Here is a 15,000-nt window from a genome sequence, read left to right on the forward strand (position 1 = left end):
GTACTGTACTTGCCTTTGCCCAAGTTCCAATAATTTTTTTATCCTAAAAATCAGGCACTCAAGATTGTTCTTCCCAAAAGAAGGTAAACATGAATTAAGAAAAAATGGTTTTTTTTTCTTCAGGGCCTGGCATACTTTCCTTTATCCTATTTCCAATAATTTTTTTATTCTAAAAATCAGACACTAAAGACTGTTTTTCTAAAAAGGGGGTAAACTTGAATGGTTCAGAAAAACAACACTGGGGTTTTTTTTCTTTTCTTCTTTTTTCCTCAGAGAATGATGTACTTTCCTTTGTCCAAGTTCCAAAAAAATTTTTATTATAAAAATCAAACACTGTAGATTACTCTTCTAAAATGGTGGAATACGAATCATTTTCCGTTTCAAAGATGTTAAGTGTTTCAGGCAATTGTATATAATCTGGAGATCGTATGCAAATAATCCCTTTCTCTTAATATATTGTATTATTGATGCAATAATTTCACCCATTCAAAATTGATTTACTAAAAGTCTTTTGAATAATTTTCAGAAGCCTCCAGGGATAATATCATCTCAACTTTCACTACCATAAAAAATATATACAAATCGTTTGCATGAAGAAATATACAAGTTTATAATTGTTACTTATGCAGTAGCATTCACAAATTTATCGACCAAAAGCAGTGAGAGAATAAAATTACAACTTTTTCTTGCAAATTAGCAAAAACAAACCCGTTAAAGATCGTTAGAGTAAACCACAACTTTACTCATGAATAAACAAAAAAAACATGCTAAAGATTGATGCTAAAGATTGATGGAGTTTTTAAAACAATAGTTTCCCATAAATAAACAAAACCAAACGAGCTAAACTTGATAGAGTAAAACAACAGTTTCTCACAGATAAACAAAAAGAAGAGTGCTCAAAATGATAGAGCAAAAAATAACTTTTTTCCTATAAAAAAAAAAACGCTAAAGATTGGTTAAAGGTTAAAGTCCTGAGCCTCGCATGGTCCATAGGGATGGCGCTGAACTCCGGTTTCTTAGGCCGACAGCCAGTGGGGGAGAAATCCCGTTGCCTAAGACACGTGGCCAGTATGTCGCTAGACCCACTGTTTAATCCCTAGCCCGAGGGCTGATACCTTATTTTCTTCCTAACCCTCTCGAGTTTTCAGACCGCTAGGTTAGAGGGCCACCGGGTTTATGCAATGGCGCCATCCCCAAGCCACCAGTGAGCAGCGGGATTTGAACCCCGGCCCTCCCGACTGGTAGGCGAGAACCTTACCACTGTGTCATGTAAGTTTCCCATAAACAAACAAATACAAAACACGCATTTCCACACAGGAAGAAGACCCCTTAATCCATTACGTACCTGCAAAAGGTGAAGTTATTCCACGAAGAGGGGAAGACAGTAAGGTTCCCACAAGAATTCCCACAGAACTTCGTCCACGATCCAATTTCTCATACTTCTCCGTCCATCTTTCCCTTCCCAGAATCGTCTCTCTCCTGTGGGAAAGTTAAGAGGGAAAGGACTTTTAAAAGATAAAATCTCAGGCTAGGGAAAGGGGCGAAGGAGTTCCCCTTCCGTTGCATACTAAAAGGTGCAACCTCCTGCAGTCTTGAAGAAAGAAGAATGTGATTAGGTTTTGTGAATAAGAATGACGTCATATTTCTGTCCTGGGGTGATGCTAATTTTTATTATTGTTATTATTATTGTTATTATTATTATTATTATTATTATTATTATTATTATTATTATTATTATTATTATTCATTAGATGAATCCATATTCATATGGAGCAAGCCCACCGCATGGACCAGTGACTTGAAATTAAAGCTCCAAAGAATATGGTGTAGAGTTGAAATTTATTATTATTATTATCATTTATCATTTATCATTTATCATTTATCATTTATCATTTATCATTTATCATTTATCATTTATCATTTATCATTTATCATTTATCATTTATCATTTATCATTTATCATTTATCATTTATCATTTATTATTTATTATTTATTATTTATTATTTATTATTTATTTATTATTTATTATTTATTATTTATTATTTATTATTTATTATTTATTTATTATTTATTATTTATTATTTATTATTTATTATTTATTATTTATTATTTATTATTATTATTATTATTATTATTATCCATTAGATGAATCCATATTCATATGGAACAAGCCTACCAGGGCCAGTGACAGGGTGTTGATTTGAAAGAAATTATTATTATTATTATTATTAATTATTATTATTATTATTATTAGATGAATCCATATTCATATGGAACAAGCCCACCACAGAAGCCAGTGACTAGAAATTCAAGAAGCTTCCAAAGAATATGGTATTCATTTGAAATGAGTTACAGGAGATTATAGGAAAAAACGAAGAGATCATTAAATTAAAAAGAAACATTAGTTAACAAATAAATAAATCCACGGATAAAAACATAAGTAAATTATAAAATACGAGGAGAATTGTATTAGGGCAGCAGAGCATTGCATCTTCGCTTGAACTTTTGAAGTTCCAATTGCACGATATCCTCAGGGAGACTATTCCACAGTCCTCCAACGGCGTGAGAAACAAAGGACCTCTGGAACTTACAGTTCGTAAGCCGAGATAATAATTCTGATTTCTCTCTCAGTTCGTAAGCTGAGATATAGCCAAAGGGACTAATTTCTCTCTCAGTTTTAACTGCCCTGAGAGAGTTTTACAATTATCGTTGCCAGAAGCACGATTATGGCTATAATTTCTCTCTCGGTTTTAACTGCCCTGAGAGAGGATTACAAATATCGTTGCCAGAAGCACGATTATGGCTAACTTTAACATTAAATAAAATAAAAACTACTGAAGGTAGAGGGCTGCAATTTGGTATGTTTGATGATCGGAGGGTGGATGATCAACATGCCAATTTGCGGTCCTCTAGCCTCAGTAGTTTATAAGATCTTAGGGCGGACAGAAAAAAGTGCGGACAGAATAAAGTGCGGACGGACAAACAAAGCCATCTCAATGGCTTTCTTTTACAGAAAACTAAAAAGTGAAAGTTATATACAGGAAGATTTATAACCTCGGTAACCGCTAGACTTCAATCTGAGTTTCGGGAAACCTGCATTTTAAAGCAGCAATTGACGAAACCTGTCCTACTATACTATAAGTGTCTCAAGTGGAAGATTTACTTCAATATCAGAAAGTTAATGGAAAGAGCTGTTTCCGCCATTCACTTTGATATTATATTTTTCTCACGGTATAAATTACGGTGATTTTAACGTGGGACTTTAGTACTTGAAAGGGGAGAGAGAGAGAGAGAGAGAGAGAGAGAGAGAGAGAGAGAGAGAGAGAGAGAGAGAGAGAGAATGGTTGGGGTGAAATCTAATGTTATGGAGATATATATATATATATATATATATATATATATACAGTATATATATATATATATATTATATATAGGAGAATCATTACTAAATCGAGAGAGAGAGAGAGAGAGAGAGAGAGAGAGAGAGAGAGAGAGAGAGAGAGAGAGAGAGTTTGTGGGTTAAATCTAACTTTATGGACATGAATAAACGCACCTTAAAATATTTCAGATCGAAGAGAGAGAGAGAGAGAGAGAGAGAGAGAGAGAGAGAGAGAGAGAGAGAGAGGTAGGATTAAATCCAATTTCTTGGACTCACATGTACGCACAGTGATCATTACTGAATCGAGGATAGAGAGAGAGAGAGAGAGAGAGAGAGAGAGAGAGAGAGAGAGAGAGAGAGAGAGAGAGAGAGAGAGAGAGATTTTGGGGGTTAAATCATGTCATGGGCGTATATATACGCACAGTGATCATTACTGAATCGAGGAGAGAGAGAGAGAGAGAGAGAGAGAGAGAAGGAGCTACCAAGTCCAAAGGCATTTTATATAATGCACAATGAACACTTGACCCTGAATTACAAATGGCTTAGAATACCCGAGTCATAACATACGTCAAAACACCTTAATATTCTGCGCACCAGTAATTTTCCTCCCAAGAATAATTCACTGTACCTCATTCACTGTATCTCATTCACTGTACTTCACCGTTAGGGAAGGAATGCTCAGTTTCCATTACTTGTAGTTCCAGCATAATAAATTAAGCTTTATTAATAGTATATTATCGTGGACTTTGCTGTAAATGTTCCATGTTACTTATTTGCTGCTTATAATACAACCTAGCTTTAAATTATTTTAGTACATGGTTATAATTTGTTCCTTATTTGCTACTAGAAATGTGTTACGTTCTTGAATGAATATTATTGACTATTGCTCTTACATACAACCTCATTTCTTTAAATTACTGTAGTACATATCTATAATTTGCTCCTGAAAATTTGTTCCGTGCTGAAATTGTATTCTTACACTAATATAAATATCTATATTTGCTATTTGTTGCTGAAATTGTATTCCATACTAATATAAATATCATTGGCTTTATTATTATATAAATAAATTGTATCAATAATCAAAAAGATATTTCAACGTAAACACTGATTAGGAACACCGTTCATGTGTTCGAAAGTCTTTTCGTTTTATCTTTTGCATATTAATACTATTTATTTAAATAATTATGGATTTTTAATTACATAACAGCTTATCACGATACTGTGAATTTTTTAGCATTGGCTGCAGTGTTCTAGGGTGTTCTGTCTTGGCCGTGATTCAGAAAGCAACAGGTTCTGTACCGGTTCCATATGAAAGGAAACCTTTCTCAAATTTTTATATAATTCAATCACCAATAATTTTTTTGTTATTGCGTTTAGAAATGATTTTATTGTGTTTATCATATATCTAGCAAGAACAAAGGGCCTTATTATTTCTGTTATATATTCAGCAAGAGCAAAGAGCCTTCCTACGATAAAAGCTTACCCATAAAGCTGATGAAAGCATTTTCATTTTATAGGAAGATGCAAACGGCCTCATTTAGACTCTTCAGAGTCCTTAGATCATCTCTCTCTCTCTCTCTCTCTCTCTCTCTCTCTCATTCAGGAATTCCCGAGTTCATAACAATGAGCGGAGAATTACCTTAGGAACTATATAATAAATTCAGCCGTTTTCTTGAAAATAACGCCTAGAATAACAGCCGTTATTTTTCTTGACCCTTTTCCCAACAAAAGAATTTCCAGGCATTATTTACTGCGCCTCATATTTAAGGCTTAACGTTGTTGCTTTGCATTACTCTTTTTTTTTTTAAGTGCTTGAGGGAAAACAGTGCTTAGTGAGAACTCACTGGGAATTGTATGAGAGCAGTTAGTTTGTGTGTGTGTGTGTATATGTGTATGTGTGTGTATATACAGTATGTATGTGTATGTATATATATATATATATATATATATATATATATATATATATATATATATATATATATATATATATATATACATACAATATATATATATATATATATATTGTATATATACACACAATTTCTTTCACTTCCAAAACCATTCATTCATCTTTAACCAGTATGACTTATGGTGAGTTTAATACAACGCTCCTTCACTGTCCCAGTCAATTTACTCATTTCCTGATCTTGGCGAAACATGACGAAGCAGCTTTACAACTGTCAAAGTAACACCGTCTCCTTTCAAGTGGGATTAATGACATACAATAAGGGGACGAAAGCTGATTGTTATTCTTTGCGATGTCACCGATTCCTACACATTCATTTAACCTTTAAAAGATGTAAGTCTTCGCTTAATTTGAATGTCATTCATCGCCCTGAGTTGTATCGTGATTGAATTGCAGACTTGAAATAGAACTGTTGTAAAATGTTCTCGCGATTGAATCTATTTGGTATTTTTTTATATTAATCTGTTCATATTTAATATATTTGGTTATCTGTAACTCATTTCAAATCTTGCAGGTACCTTAAGTTAACTCTTTCAGAAGATCAATGTTTATTATAAACTTCCAAACTAAACAAGTAATATATGCGCTGAATTTTCTTCGGCGCAATCGAGTTTTCTGTACAGCGCATAATCAAGGCCGCCGAAAATATATCTATCTTTCGGTGGTCTCGGTATAATGCTGTATGAGCCGCGGCCCATGAAACTTTAACCACGGCCCGGTGGTGGCCTATCCTGTATCGTTGCCAGAAGCACGATTATGGCTAACTTTAACCTTCAATAAAAAAAAACTGCTGAGGCTAGAGGGCTGCAATTTGGTATGTTTGATGACTGGAGGGTGGGTGATCAACATACCAATTTGCAGCCCTCTAGCCTCAGTAGTTTTTAAGATCGGAGGGCGGACAGAAAAAGTGTGGACAAAAAAAAATGCGGACAGAATAAAGTGCAGACGGACAGACAAAGCCGGCACGATAGTTTCCTTTTACAGAAAACTAAAACTTTACAAAATATCAACAGGATGTATATTTTAGGGGCTCTAGATATTAACCAAATCAAACTCTACACAAAACAACTACTGACATTTTCATCTCCAGTTTAATGAAAACGACAGATGTAATCTAGAAAGCAATATAATCTAGAAGGAACGCAAGAGCCCAGCATGTCAGCATGTGACATGCTTTAATTAATCTGTCCAGACCCACGCACGTTGAGGTCATGTCCTCACCTACACGGAATTGTCTGTCTCTTTGTCTGTCTGGCTGTACAAGTGGCAAGAGGGTGCGTCCACGCCACAGTAAAACATGTCGTAAACATGTTGGCAATTTAAAGCGATTGTATTATAAACAGTCATTGTCTGTAAGTGGAGAGTGAACCTTTGTCAAATTCTGGATAATGGTATGAAGTGCTGGTTAGGATTGCCAATAAGTCGTCAACTTGTATTCAACTTGTTTGTGATGTATGTGTGATAAGTTGCCAACTTGTATTCAACATGTTTGTGATGTGTGTGTCTGACTTGTATTAAGCTTGTTTATGATATGTTTGCAATGAGTTGTTGACTTGTATTCAATATTTTTGTGATTTGTGTACAATAAGTTGTCAACTTGTATTCAATATGTTTGTGAGGTTTGTGATAAGTTGTTGACTTGTTTTCAAGCTGTTCGTGATGTGTGTGTGATAAGTTGTTGACTTGTTTTCAAGCTGTTTGTGATGTGTGTGTGTGATAAGTTGCTGACTCATATTCAACATGTTTGTGATGTGTGTGATAAGTTGTTGACTTGTTTTCAAGCTGTTTGCGATGTATTTGTGCTTTAAGTTGACGATTTGTATTCAACAAGTTTGTGATATGTGTGTGCAATAAATTGTCAATTTGTATTTAACATGTTTGTGATATGTATGCATTAAGTTGCCAACTTGTATTCAACATGTTTGTGACGTGTATGCAATAAGTTGACGTGTTGACGACATGCTTTTGTACAGTTTAAACGTAACTTAAGGAACCACATTACTGACCGTCTTTCTCTCTGCCTTGGCTATCACCCGACAGACACACAGGTGCAGATCGAAGGCCCCTTGGAGCGGTACATCCAACAAGGCAGCATCCTCTCGGTCACATGCAACATAATCCACAATTACGTCAAAGGCCCCAACCAGGTGGTTTGGTACCAGGGGGCCGCCAGACTCGACTACGACTCGCCCAGGGGAGGAATCGCCTTACAGGTAGGAAATGCTTCTGCTTCTACCTGCAGGAATAAGATGTGAGAAAGGATATAAGAAATTTGTGACTGATTATTTTGTGGCATGTGTGTTCGTTGTATGTATAATGGACACTGATAAAGATAATATTTGTAAGTCAAAATTCATACAGTATATACTACAGTAGTTTTGTCTGATAATTCTACTGGTATTGCCAAACATGCAATATAGAATTATTATAACCTTCCCCTAATCAAATCCTACTCAGTTTATTTTCTTCAATAAAGTCTCATCACAATCAGTGTTAGGAATAAATAATATTTTTTTCAACAGCTCAGTTAATTAATGGTAGTCAGTCAGTTAACGCTTAGGCTTCAAATGTTCCAGCGACCAAACCCTATTTACTAATAAGTATATACAAATTGAAAGTGTACGATCATTTTCCTTTAGCTATTAAAGTTACAGCTTCCTTGAAAGTCTATTCACACATTTAGCCATCTTATTAAAGACTACTGCTCTTCAGGAGCCAACTCTCTGCCAAATATCCACCGCAGGTCTCAGCAGCAGAGTGTAAACGTTCACGCCTGGTACGGGTAATACTGTAATTACAACAAAAGTACCAAAACTCTGCTGTTTCGTGACAGGTAGAGCAAGAGGAGTTTCCTCATCTATCGTGTGTCCTCCTTACATGATATCAAGACCACTTTGCGCGTGCGCTAAAAAGAAAACCACGACTGTTGCCTTCAGAGATAAAGTTACATGATAAGAGTCCCTTCTGGGAACTTTCCTGAGTCTCTTATCAGGGGCCTGGTGTGGGCTGTTATCAACAGAGCAAGGGGTCGTAGAGACACTGTGGTAGAAATTACCAATTTTAGGGCAATGAACATCATTGAATAGAATCAAATATACCTGGTATTATACTAAATAAAATGGCAATATCTTTTTTCCAATTTAAAATGGAAATCAAGATCTCTTAAGGGTTCTCTTCGTCACTAAACTGATTAATATGACAAAGCATTGTCAAATAAACTACTATGAGAAAGTATTGTCATATAGAGAATTTTATATAACTGAGAAACCTCCCATTTATCTACCCGAGAAGAGGACAGTTCTTTTTTCCTGAAGAGACAAACTTCCATAAACAGGAAGAGTCGACAGAACAGGAGAAAAGACAGATCCTAGAGATCACAGAACAGAAGCCCAAAATTCCTCGTGTGGGTACAAACATTGACAAAAGGATTTACCCTAAACATTTCCCTGAGACCATCTAGTGACAGGACAAAGAACATCCCTCCAACCCCTCGTCTCCCTTTCCTCCTGCTCCTGCTCCTGCTCCTCCTCCTCCTCCTCCTCCTCCTCCTCCTAACACACACAACACACACACACACACACACACACAGTAAAACTCTCCCTTCCCAAATCACTTCTAATTCCCTCTTCCAGGACGAGAAGAGAGTGTCAATTAAGATTTCCTCACCATGATTCCGGGCTGGTAAGTCATGATGGAAGGTTAAATGAGACAAATGACATGCGTAAAGTAACACAGAGAGAGAGAGAGAGAGAGAGAGAGAGAGAGAGAGAGAGAGAGAGAGAGAGAGAGAGAGAGAAAAAGGGAACAAAGAAGTCAGAGGGGGCCATGAAGGTAAAATACAATGACAGTAGACAGGATATATTGGTCTCTCTCTCTCTCTCTCTCTCTCTCTCTCTCTCTTCTCTCTCTCTTTGTGTGAGAGAGAGAGAGAGAGAGAGAGAGAGAGAGAGAGAGAGAGAATGACACCAATGTAATCTCCCCAGTTTTATTGCATCTCACCTTCATATCCTCCCCTGACCTCTCTCTCTCTCTCTCTCTCTCTCTCTCTCTCTCTCTCTCTCTCTCTCTCACTGGGGAGATTACATTGGTGTCATTCTGGAGGGGTCTGAAAGTGGAATGTAACGAAACTAGAGGGATTACACTGCTCTCTCTCTCTCTCTCTCTCTCTCTCTCTCTCTCTCTCTCTCTCTCTCTCTCTCTTTTCAAATACTGCTTTTCTTATAATGGAAAATAATAAAATAAAGATATAAAAGAAAGTCAAAGCACTCACTGAAAGCTCTTGACTCGTGACAGTGAGTTGGACTCTTATCCTATTTGCTTATTCATGAGAGTCATCATTTTCTATTATTCCTCTTGCAGGAATTTATGAGGCTATCAGAAAGTGGTGGAGGAGAGAGAGAGAGAGAGAGAGAGAGAGAGAGAGAGAGAGAGAGAGAGAGAGAGAGAGAGAGAATAAAATCGAAATGAGAGTATAGGAATACATATATATATATATATATATATATATATATATATATATATATATATATATATATATATATATATATATGAATGTACATGTACATATATATTATATATATATATATATATATATATATATATATATATATATATATATATATATGTATGTATGTACATATATTATATATATTTATATATATATATATATATATATATATATATATATATATATATATATATATATATATATATATATATATAAATGAGACAAATATCAAGAGTTGTCATTCTGTTAAATTCTGGTCAAGAATTTTTTAGGCTACAATCAAGTGATAAAATTAAACAATCAACCTCTAATAAGCTATAAAAAAAACTCATCAAATTAACAATTACGACAGATAAAAAATCATGATAGTCTTCTATATAACTGTAACGAAAGAAAAAACAACCTTGTCTTTAATTATAAAACCTGGCATAACCCAGCATCCATATCGGGAAGACCGATGCACTGTTATTGAAAAAATAAAAACTTGCGGTATTAGCAAGGTATTTCACTCGGTGTTGGGGGAAACTTTTTATTTATTTCTAATTTCTTAAATTTTTTTGGCTGTGAGGTTAAAACCAAAATACTCACAGGAGAATCTAGCACCGGCGCCTCTTTCTCTCTCTCTCTCTCTCTCTCTCTCTCTCTCTCTCTCTCTCTCTCTCTCTATATATATATATATATATATATATATATATATATATATATATATATATATATATATATATATATATATATATATATATATATATATATATATATATATATATATACACACACATATTATATTCCATACGAAATAAAAACGTATATACCACAGGAACCTTTATATATAGAACAATTTACTTTATCTATAAAATTTCTCTCTAAAAACATGTCTCTTAGAACAATTTACTCCTCTCTCTCTCTCTCTCTCTCTCATCACGAAATAAAAAACGTATACCGCTTTCCCGGCCATTAAAAAAAATATATATATATATATCTAGCGCGCAGGCAGACCGGCGTATCCAAAAAAGGATGGAGGTAAACATCTGCAATAAACATTTGCAATAAACACCCGCAATCAACATCTGCAATAAAAATCTGCAATTACAGGCAAGGGCTGGAAAGCAGGCTGCGAGATGCATCCGCCTACCACCAGCCTGCATTAATGGACGGCGGCTATTAGTATCGGCAAAAAGCGATGCCCTGAAATATTCGAGATGACACATTAGGTCCATTACGCCACAGACGCAAAACATACTGGGGTAAGGGGGACGTGGAGGGTGTGGTTTTAGGCGCTGGGGGGGGGACATGGATTCAGGGGTAAGCGTCCCTCCTAACCCACCTCTTCTCTAAAACCTCAGCAACTAAATTTATCTTTTCCTGGGGGGAGAGTGCCCCAAAATGTCAACAGACTATAACCATCTGTCACTCCTGGGGTAAAGTCAAGGACTTGGGGGCTGGAGGGGACATGAAAGTAGGGCGGGGGGTGTCCTGATTTAGGGGGAAACGAGCCCCCCTCTCACCTGTCCCCTAAAACCTCAGTAACTAAACACTGTAACCATTTCTCACTCCTGGGACAAAGTCAAATATTTGGGGGCTAGAGGGGATATGGAAGTTGGGGGTGGGTCTCCTGATTTAGGGGGAAACGCCCCCCGCTCCCCCCTCTCACCCGTCCCCTAAAACCTCAGAAACTAAATCTATCTTTTCCCGGGATGACTGCAACCATCTCTATTTCTGGGACAAAGTCAACCATATTTTAAAACCTCTCTACTTCCCTGTACCTGTCCCGTGGCAAGCAAGCTTTTACTTGAGAGAGAGAGAGAGAGAGAGAGAGAGAACTTTCAGTTCATTTTCCCGTTAAAATTCTTTATAGAAATATAAGTCCGTTGCCTGGATTAACAGAAAAGATCCTGTGTGAAGTAAATCCATCGCCACTCGAAGGTCGATGGAAAACTCACAGGCCGATAATTCCCGGAATAAATCATTGCCCCTCTCGAGCCGGCCTCTCCGGGTCTCTGGGAGCGAAAAATGAGGAAGAAAAATCCTCACACTAACTTTATGAGGGCTGTTTGCTAAACAATCAGAAGCGGATGTGCCTTTTACGCGGCCGTGTTTGTCTTCTTGGGAAAAGACCGGCAAACAAGCGTCGAATTATCATTAAGCAAACACTCGGCGTTAGGCGATTCCTTTTGGTAACCGCCCCAACAATAACATCTTTTGGAGCGCCTGAGGTCTGGTTTCTCTTCTCTCTCTCTCTCTCTCTCTCTCTCTCTCTCTCTCTGGCAATGCTAACGTTCTCCGTGTCTTAGGATATAAAAATCCTCTATCAGATTTTAATCCCTCTCTCCTCTCTCTCTCTTCTCTCTCTTAGGATAATAAAAATCCCACGTTTTGGAAGATAAAATTCTCCTATCAAATTTGATTTTCTCTCTCTCTCTTTGGCAAGCTCTTTGTTGGGTGAGTCGGTAGAGCTGCGGACTCCCTCGATGGGCCGGAGTTCAATTGGCCGGCTGATGAAGTTAGAGGAATTTATTTCTGTCGATAGAAATCATTTCTCACTATAATGGTTCGGATTCCACAATAAGTTGTAGGTCCCGTTGCTAAGTAACCAATTGGTTCTAGCCACGTAAAATAAGTCTAATCCTTCGCCCAGCCCTAGAGAGCTGTTAACCAGCTTGGTCTGGTAAAACTAAATACTTAATCTTTTTTTCTCTCTCTTTGATAATGCCAGTGCTCTCAATGTCTTGGGATATACAAATCCTCTATCAAACTTTATCTTAATCTTGTTTCTTCTCTCTCTCATAAATTTCACCCTTCCATCAAAATCCTTTTCCTAATTGACAACCAAAAGCCATCTTTCCATTTAATCTCTCTCTCTCTCATAAATTTCACCCTTCCATCAAAATCCTCTTCCTAATTGACTACGAAATCCTCTTTCAAATTTTAATCCCCCTCTCTCTCTCTCTCTCTCTCTCTCTCATAAATTTCACCCCTTCCATCAAAAATCCTTTTCCTAATTGACAACCAAAAGCCATCTTTCAAATTCTAATCTCTCTCTCTCTCTCTCTCTCTCTCTCTCTCTCTCTCATAAATTTCACCTTCCATCAAAAAATCCTCTTCCTAATTGACTACAGAAATCCTCATTCAAATTTTAATCTCTTCTCTCTCTCTCTCTCTCTCTCTCTCTCTCTCTCTCTCTCTCTCTCTCTCTCTCTCTCTCATAAATTTCACCCTTCCATCAAAATCCTTTTCCTAATTGACAACCAAAAACCATATTTCTTTTCCATTCAAACGAACTCCTTTCCTTCCCCCAACCAATCTCTTCCTCCAGGGTAATGACGTCAGTATTCACCTTCATCTTCTTCTTCTTCGTTTTCTTTTCACGACAGACGGAGAAGACGACTTCGAGAACGATAAGTCGTATGATGCTGTCCAACGTGAGTCCGCAAGATTCCGGAAGATATAGCTGTCGTCCGGATACGGGAGGTTCGGCGTCAGTATCCGTCCACATTCAGTCCGGTGAGTTCTGTTTGGTATTGACGAAGGTGGTTTCATCATATATGCTCTATTTCAGCGGTTCTTAACCTGTGGGTGGGGGTCGTTTGGGGTTTTTCAGGGGGTCACAAAGGTTTCGGGAGAATATGATTTATTTTCATGTATTTGGATTAGCCATTTCAAAATTTTTTTTACACGGGTTCGGTAATATCCTGTAGAGTCTCGGGAGGTCATAGGATGGAAAAAGGTTAAGAACCACTGCTCTATTTGTATGAATTCATATTTTGGTTTATTTATGAACAATAACACTATAAAATGTATGATTTTATGACTTTCAGATTTTTTTGCGATTGTTAGAATCATAAATGGTATCAGTAGTATGCTATAAAAACCATTTTAAAACTCTAATAGAGAACAGTAATGCTTTAATACTTATCTTGGTTAATTTCAAAGGTAGTTTTCTATACACACCATAAGTAAAAACCTGTAATTTCGTTAATCTATGGATAACAAACGATGAAACAGATAATTCTATAATATTCTTTTTTGTGATTGTTAGAATCACAAATAGTATCAGTAGTATGCTTGCAATTACCCTTACAAAAACTCTAAGAGAGAATAGTATGCATTAATACAAATTTCAGTTGATTTATGAACAAATAAAATGTATCTTATAATTTTCAACCATAATTTTTCTCATAAGTGATTTGGAGAATCCCAGATGGTAACAGCAGTATGTTATAAAATGGCTAATATATATGTATAAAAAACAGGATGCATTAATCTTCTAATAACTTTGACCCTAATGACTGCATAAGAAAATATATACATTAATCTTTAAAATTACACTGAACCCAACTATTTTCAGTTAAGGATCTGTACAAACGTAGTTAAAAGTAAAGCAAAACAGAGCTTGTGAGATTCTGTACGATTCCCCTTTTCAACCAGACTGAAAAGGGGGGAATCGTACAGACTCTCGAAAGACTCTGTTTAGCTTTATTTCTAAATATATTAGTACACACACATGCTACTATGAGTGTTTCATAATTACTGACACCACACGTTGTACAGATCAGCACCATAATGCCGTTAGTGCACCTCTTGCGGTGCACTGTAGGCATTACTTGAGGTTCTTCGCAGCGTGCCTTCGGCCCCTAGCTGCCACCCCTTCCGTTCTTTTTACTGTACCTCCTTTCATAATCTTTCCTTCCTAGTACAACTACTTTGAGGTTTTCCTCCTGTTACACCTTTCAGACCTTCTTACAGCCAATTTGCGTTTCAGCACCGAATGACTCCATTGGTCCCAGTACTTGGCCTCTGGCCTAAATTCTATATTCAATTCAATTCAACGCAGATCAGCACCAAGCAGCCGTGCAGCAGAGTGGCTACAACGCTTCCATCAACGCCACGCATTCCATACACTACGTCTTCCTGTTCTGCGCATTGGGGCACGTCTTCACCATGTCCCACTTCCGATGACTCGCACGGGACGGGTGATGTATTTCTTGATAGCGCCCGTTTATGATTAGATTTAGAGTAAGGGAGTATATTGATCTTTCGTTTGTATATGACCCACTCTTTTCACGTTTAGGTACATTGGTATATATTTCTGTAAGGGTCTGGGTATTTTCAAAATCTAAATTCTCTGGAACATATTATTAGCTATA

General features: G+C 36.7%; 1 pseudogene; it reads left to right on the forward strand.

Moving 5' to 3' along the window:
* LOC136839966 (zwei Ig domain protein zig-8-like) overlaps positions 1-15,000 on the forward strand; it is a 94,292-nt pseudogene that overhangs the window by 77,440 nt on the left and 1,852 nt on the right.

Source organism: Macrobrachium rosenbergii, chromosome 7 (assembly GCF_040412425.1).
Source record: "Macrobrachium rosenbergii isolate ZJJX-2024 chromosome 7, ASM4041242v1, whole genome shotgun sequence".
In the NCBI taxonomy this organism is placed as follows: Eukaryota; Metazoa; Arthropoda; class Malacostraca; order Decapoda; family Palaemonidae; genus Macrobrachium; species Macrobrachium rosenbergii.